This window comes from Corapipo altera, unplaced genomic scaffold (genome assembly GCF_003945725.1).
Source record: "Corapipo altera isolate COAL_440 unplaced genomic scaffold, ASM394572v1 45, whole genome shotgun sequence".
Classification (NCBI taxonomy): domain Eukaryota; kingdom Metazoa; phylum Chordata; class Aves; order Passeriformes; family Pipridae; genus Corapipo; species Corapipo altera.
Genome location: NW_020884877.1, coordinates 16,249,141 through 16,256,584, shown reverse-complemented (window position 1 = coordinate 16,256,584; position 7,444 = coordinate 16,249,141).

The window sequence follows — 7,444 nt, the reverse complement described above, 5'->3', positions numbered from 1 at the left end:
AGGGCCTACAAGAGTGAAAAAACTCTTTGGGAACTTAGTCCAGTTACTAGAGGGCACCATCAATTGAATGTGAACCCAAAATTTTCAACAAGATTAAATCATTATGGGGGAAAAAATCCCTGAGAGATGACAACAGCAGAAGAAAATAGAGCATGATAATTTCCTTTCTATAGTCTTAGGAACTCTGATAATACTTTACTAGGGTGAACTGTAGTGGTTAAAGGAGCACATGTGCTGTGCATCAGTAATTTTGTCCTTAAAGATCTATGATGCATATGATTTAATATAGAGAACAAAGTGCACATGAAGAGCATATATGACATTTTTGTTCAATAGCTTAAGCACATTAGCTTCAACTTCTTCAAAAAAAGTCTCTAATCAGCTCCATGACAAGCTACAAGCTGACATGTATTCTTGTGTGACCAGTCAGATGACTCAGCAGAGAAAAGTTTAGAGGCATAAAATGCAGACAAAATTCCTGTGATTTGTAGCAACGTTATTTTCTTTCTTGAACTGTACAAAGAATTCTCTGTAAAAACACATAATGAAGCTGTTTTAAAGCAGAGTGTAATAAAGCATACAGTATGTTTTCATGACAGTCTTCTACCAGACTCTCTATGTTTAGTACTGTAGCAACTTCCTCACAAACCCACGTGCTCTACAATAGTCCCTCTGAGTTATGTGATTTTGTTTTAATTCCCATTTGAGGTGTGCATTTGTTACCTTAGAAAATACTTTCTGTTTTATGCAAATACTTTCTCTTGTATGTCCTTGCTCTTAATCAGATACTTTCTTCAGGCATCCTTTTGACACAAATTAAGTGAAGCTCCCAGTGTGCAGCTCTTTGTATGTGAGGGGGATGGTGCCAAATGTGGCACCCACTTATTTAAGAGTTCTAGAATTTTGTTTTTATCGGTCATAGTGGCTTGATTCCAAGTAGTGTTTGTAAACTTACCAGTTTTAATTCAGTGTACTAACAGTGAATTAGGGAAAAGGATTGGCACATCCCAAAAGATTGTATAGAGATGGGTTTTTTGTGTACTATGACAGCTCTGTGCTCCTTGCTGTGCTTTGGGATGTGGTTATTGCGTGGAAAGCTTAACACTGGTTTTGGTCTTAGAAGCATAGGAGTACATTCTGAATGAATAAAATTACAGGATGCACTGAAAGTCTATAATCCACTGTTTGCATTATGTTCCATGGGAGTTTGCTGCAGGACAGTTTGTACAATAATTTAGCCCTTTAGCTGCAGCGCAGGGCTGAGCTCTGAAGGATGCCAACAAAATAAACCACAGGGCTAGGACAATTACAAAAAAAAAACCAACCAGAAGACATCTTCCAAAAAGATGGACACAAAGGAAGTTGTGTCCAAAAAAGGAAACAGAATCGTAAATCCTCATGAAATGTGGAAACATATTAAGGCAGGCTAAAATGAATTAGAGCAACAACCAGCAAAAAAGAATCGTTATCATAACTGCAGTATTTATGAACAGAAATCCTGAGGATCCACAGAAAATTAAGGCTGGGTGGGAAGAGCAATCATAATAAAATCAGAACAGAGAAAGTAAAGAGTTTTTTTTTCTTTGTTCACTGGAGAATATCTTGGGAAGTTTTCCACAGCAAAACACTTCCCACAAGGAGGGCCAAACAGAGGATATGCCCTATATTGAATTATCAACACAGTGATGAAAAACATTAGCAATAATGATTTGGGATGATCAGATGTATTCATCTTGGAATCATAAATTAATTTGTGTCCACGGAAGGAACTCCTACGTTTTTATTTAATATCAATGGTAGTAGCGCTATTGGAAAATGAAAAATGTGACATAAATATGACTTCCTAAAACGACTCCACAAGTTATCTGGGAAACTGTATACAAACATACCTGACACCTCCACTGGGCAATGTAGTAGAAACTATAATAAATAATAGGATGGGATGGTATTGAGCTGTGTTGGCAGAGCTTTGTGGACAAGCCTGCACTGTTACAACTTTTGCTTTGCCAGTGTTATTGCTTGAGAACTAGATTTCTAAATGCCAATAAAACCACTGTCACCTTTCACAAGCATTAAACATATTAAACCAAAGAAGGCATTAAAAAAACCCCAAAGAAAACTCAGTACTATAACCTTTTTGTGTACTCCAAGGATATTGTCTCGATCATCTGAAAACATATAAGGTAAAAGATTTAAGATTACACACAAAGCAGGCCTAGAAAAAGAAAAGCCATGTGATGTAAAGTGACAGACATAAAAGGGAGAATTCTTTTCCTTTTACGTCTGTCTTTAAATGAAGGAATAAAACGGAAAAAAATCAGCATTTTTTTGGTAGGGAATGATCTTTATAATCACATGTCACTTTAATGTCAGCTTCACTAGTCCTTCCTGAAAAGGTCAGTAACCTTTGACTTTTTAATAGTGTATTTGTCTGTGAGGCAAACATATTAAAAAAGGACTAATGTTCTCAACAGTAAATTAATTTAGATGTAAGATACCTAATCTGCCAGTAAGAGATTATGGACCACTTTTAAAAACAATTTTATTGAGAAGTGAGCTTTTGTGATGTGTGTGAGCAATGAGTGGAAACAGTTCAAACATTGTTGTGCCCCCCTGCAAGTATGGTCAGGACTACAGGGGAATGTAAGCTCCTAATAATACAGCTGTAGGCAGTTCTGCTTGTGTTGCTTAGTTGATGATCTTAATAAACACCAAACACATAGTCTCCAGTAAGAGTATATAGAGCATTGCAGAAACTACTTAAAAAAATTCTGGTTTGATGAAAATGTTTGTTTACACCTGAAAACTTCTAACCTGGCCTTCATAAGAACCTGTAGTCTTTGTGAAGTTAGTGGACAAACACTAAACAACTGAACTGGCAGTTACCAGTACAGTTTTTCCTCTCCTATGAGTTGAACCTACTATAATCTGTTTTGGAGAAGTGTTGGTAACCTTTTGTGGATGGCTCTCATTGTGGATCCTGTGTCTTCAGTCTCATGTGATAACATTTTCTGCCTCATAGCCTGCGTAGTTGTGGTCAAAAGAAGCATAGGGAGGAAGAAGAAATCTCAAACTGCAACTGGCTGTGCACTACTAGTTGGTTGTGACAAATAATAAACTATTTATTTAATTTAAAACTCACATAAAACCAGCTAAATAAGAGAATTTGAAGCTTTACATATGAATTTTTCTTATGGCAAATTTGAAATGTAAACTCATTGTTTCTCTCTCTGACTCATTAACTCATGGGATCTGTATCTGGGAAAATCAAAACCAAAATTCTTCTAGTTCAGAATAGCCACAGTGAAGCCCAGAGGGCAACCATGCTGGTGTGGGAAAACTCATGACTCTGAATTGGGAACTGCCTTGCTGTGTTACACACTATAACTCTTCAGCTAAAGTGTATGAACCCAAAAAAACCCTTCTTATTGGCTTTCCTAGAAGTTTCTTTCATCTTTCTTGAAATTTGGAGGGGTTTTTTTCCCCTTGTGTATTTTTGACTTACAGCAGCTCTACTGTTGATTATTTACTATAATTGAGAATGTGAGTAGGAGATTAAATTGTTACTCCATATTCAAATTACTCTCAGTGGACAGGATGTCGGTACAACTAACTGTGCTAGCGCTTAACTGAGGGTTTAGGATTGATGTCACACTTTTACCTGCTGGACTGCCCTCGTTGGTGGGGAAAATTGGAGCTGAACACAGAAGTCAGTTATGTCTACTTGATTGTTCACTAGGTATGAGCTAGAATTTGAGTGAGGAGGAAGTTAAGAAAATGGAATTTTCTTGAAGTGTTGCAGTAGCAGCTCTGGATATCTCCTTTGGTGCTGCTTGAACAGATTTGAAAGGGTATGAGAAAGCAAGCCAAGTGTGGCACTGCACCGCTTGAAAAACACCTTTCATCATCAGTCTGAATGGATATGTCTTAGAAATGCTAACAACAGTACTGAAATTTCTGTGCCATGTCTCAAACTTGTTACCTACATAAAGATACAATGTAGTGTGGTTATAAGAGTTATTAATGTAGTTATTAATGCAGGCATAAATCTTTCTCAGAGGTCGTAACACCTGGCTAATTCCCTTTCCAAGTGTTGACGCCATAGATATTTATAAGTTGTACAAAAGATGTAAAATATTGCCTTGTCTACAAGAAAGCTGGTTTCCTTACCACTACACTTTGATCCTGAACATGTGAATGACATCAAAAGTAGTTCCCAAACTTCATTTAGTAGGGCTGTTGAGTTCTGGAAAAGTTTGCTATTTCTACAGTGCTAATATAGAACTTAATATAAAATCTGCAAGGGAAAAAAAATCACTCTAAAAAAAGGTACTTTGAACTGATTGTGGAATTTTCACAAGCAGACTTTTCAACAAATGCTGACACCCCATCACATTTTGCTTACAAGAATGCATATCTGGAGGAAGAAAACGTATGAAAAAAATCTTCCCCTCTCCTCCTGTCTCCCCAGAGTAACTATACCAGCTTGGTGCCGGGAATGTGGAAGAACAAACTGAGTAGCTGGGTAGCAATGAGGAAGGCATAAGAGACAAACCCTCTTATGTATCCCTGAGGACTTGATAAATTGGGGTGAAGTTGGGAACCATTTGGAAGAGTTGTGAACCATTGGGATTTATGGATCACGTTCTGCAGACAAACAGGTGAAGGCAAAGAGTCAATCACTTTAGAGGTTTTCTTCTCCCATTTTACTTTGCTATTTCATACTAAAATTATCATTTGTATTTGAAGCTGGAGGTAAATGGTAACAGGCTCTGGTTTCCACAAACCAACCAGGTTTGTAGTAAAGCAATGTGCTTGAGAAGACTTTTACAATTTCTTTTGCAAAAGTTTTGGTCTCTCAAAAACCAGGTCAGTGTTTTTAGCCAGGTCTACCAAAAAGGTATAAACAAACTATATCAATATGCCTCATATTCAGTGGATAAATTTTGATGCTGGCAGTTGGTTGAGAAAGTTGACTAGTTGCCAGAAAAAATATTAAAGCAATTTGAATTCAGAAAGATATATAAGAACTGCCTTAAGCTGCCTCCATAACAAGATTACTCAGTTATGTCACCTTCAGTGTTGACTAAACAACAACGGTATTTGGCTGTAGCTTTGGGTTATTAAGTAGTCTGGTTTACCCTGCTTCTCCATTAGATGCTTCAGCTTTTAGTATCTACTATCTTATTTTCCTTGTTTGATCCTGGATCTTACGGTTTTAATTCATAACAATCTCTGTGCCTCTCATACATATTTAAGTTACTTTAAGCCCTTACTGTCAGAATATTTTTTTCCTAGATGATAGATATTGGTGTCCGATAATGTTTAAAGAAATTATAACGTTCAGTGCATAAAATGGGTTGCTTACTGAATATGCAATAACATATAAATGGGTGATGTCATGAGGAGTTGAACTGTGGGACCTTCAGGCTTCTTATTTAACCTTCTCTTCTGACTACAGGACTATAAGCATAAAAAAATAATACTACAGAATTATTGTAGATTAAAAAATATAAATATAATGAAGAGAAGTAGGAGACCTAGAGGCAAGAAAGTAAGGTGCAAGTGACTGATAACTTACTAGCCTCCAGTTTGCCTGAAGGCATTCAGTGTTCAGAGAATGAAAGGTAAGGGCACAGAGGCCTCTTTGGCAGGCATATATCTATGTTTAAGGGTGTTTTTGTGTAGTGTTCTAAGTTTCTTTGCTTCATGCATGGTTTTGATTTATGCTGAGTGCAATGGCATTGTGGTTACACACAGGTCAGCTTAACTGGTTCTCTTTCTGAGATGAAGACAGTTCTGGTATTCTGCTGGGTGTTTGTGATTCACTGATGGCATGAAGCCATGTGCAATACTAGAGCTTTTACTGTAGTATTTCTCCAGTGCCTTAACAGATCCTATACAGAGGTAAACTAAGTTATTTTGATTACTACTTATGTGCTTTTATTTTCAAAAGGCTAAAATAGGTATGATAGTACTAATTTATGTTACTAGGTCTTGCTGTTTCGGCTGTGCTTTTAGCGCTTTAATCTTTGAATGTCTTCAGAACAAATACTAGTCAGTGGCATGATTCCCTTGACTATCAAGGAATATATCTTCTGTGTTTTTTTAATGTGGATGGTGAACTGATTACTTGTAGTAGCGTAAAAAGTGCTGCCCTTAATATGGTAAGCTCTTGGTTTATTTGGAAAACTAAGGTCAATTTACTCAACGTTTTTTTTCTAGTTTAGAATACAATATACTTTTGAGTATAAAAAAAAACCCCTTTCCTCATCTTTTCACTTGCATATCCCTTGTATTCGTAACACACAATACTAATTCTTTCCTGAAGTTCTTTGCTAGTGTTTTTAACTCCTCTTTGCAGAATGGAGTGGTTCCTGCTCAGGTGTGTACTCATACACGTTCCTAAGCTAAATCGTGAGGAACTCACCCAGCAAGGGTTAAGGAGCACAGCTTTTTGCTGGGCCTTGTAATTGTGTATTACCGCAACCCTCCACGCTCGCGCTGCGAATTCCCGCTGAGATTCCCTGCGTTGCTAAGGAATAGCGTTCCAGGTCCGCCGGGATGCTCGGGCACCAGGGGGCGATGTGGGGCCGCGCTCGGAGGGTCCCGCAGAGTCCCCCCGGGCGCGGGGCCCGGCAGTGCTCGTCCCGCTCGGGGGTCCCACTGCCCATCCCTGCGGCTCACACCGCCACCGGGGCAAAAGGGGGCTACAAACACGGCCACAATCGAAAAGAAATGGTGGAAACAGCGTCTGAACTCTGAATCCATTGTGGGCGTTTGGACACGCCGAAAGGATTTACCAGGGATGAAAGATAAAAATAAAATCAAGTGATACTGTCCCAGTTCTTTTTTTTTTTTTTCTAACAAGAGATTGTCATATTATAAAAATGTGACAAAAATTATGTACAGTAAGTGATAATTGTGTCAGAGATTAGTCAAACCTCCTGTCTTTTGTTGAGATGTTCATAACAATCTTGGTAACTTGGCATTCCTTACAACTGTCTGTCCAGTTTTGAGTCTTGATAATTTTCAAACTAATTTCCCCTTTTTTTTTTTATTTTATTTTTCTTTGTTTCTCTTTGTTTCTTTGCAGAGTGGTAAGATGTTGCAAATCTGAGCAGGGAAGTTGGTGTTTGAATCATGCTATGTAAGTATTTACGATATTTGCGGTATAAAATGTTACAGGCAATAAACTGATTATAGTTTATTTATGATGTACCAAGTGGCAGCATATTTTTGCTGTACTTTTGGGAAATATTAGAACTCCCATAAGTTTTTGCTTGTTTGCTATTTTAAAATATGATTTACAGAGAGAATATTAATGATGAAAACTTGGACAAAGTCAGTGGTGTCACTCCTAAATGCTCTATGGTATAGTATGAATATAGCATAAAAGCTAGCCAATTCCATACACCTGTAGGATGTATTGGATTACTTTGTT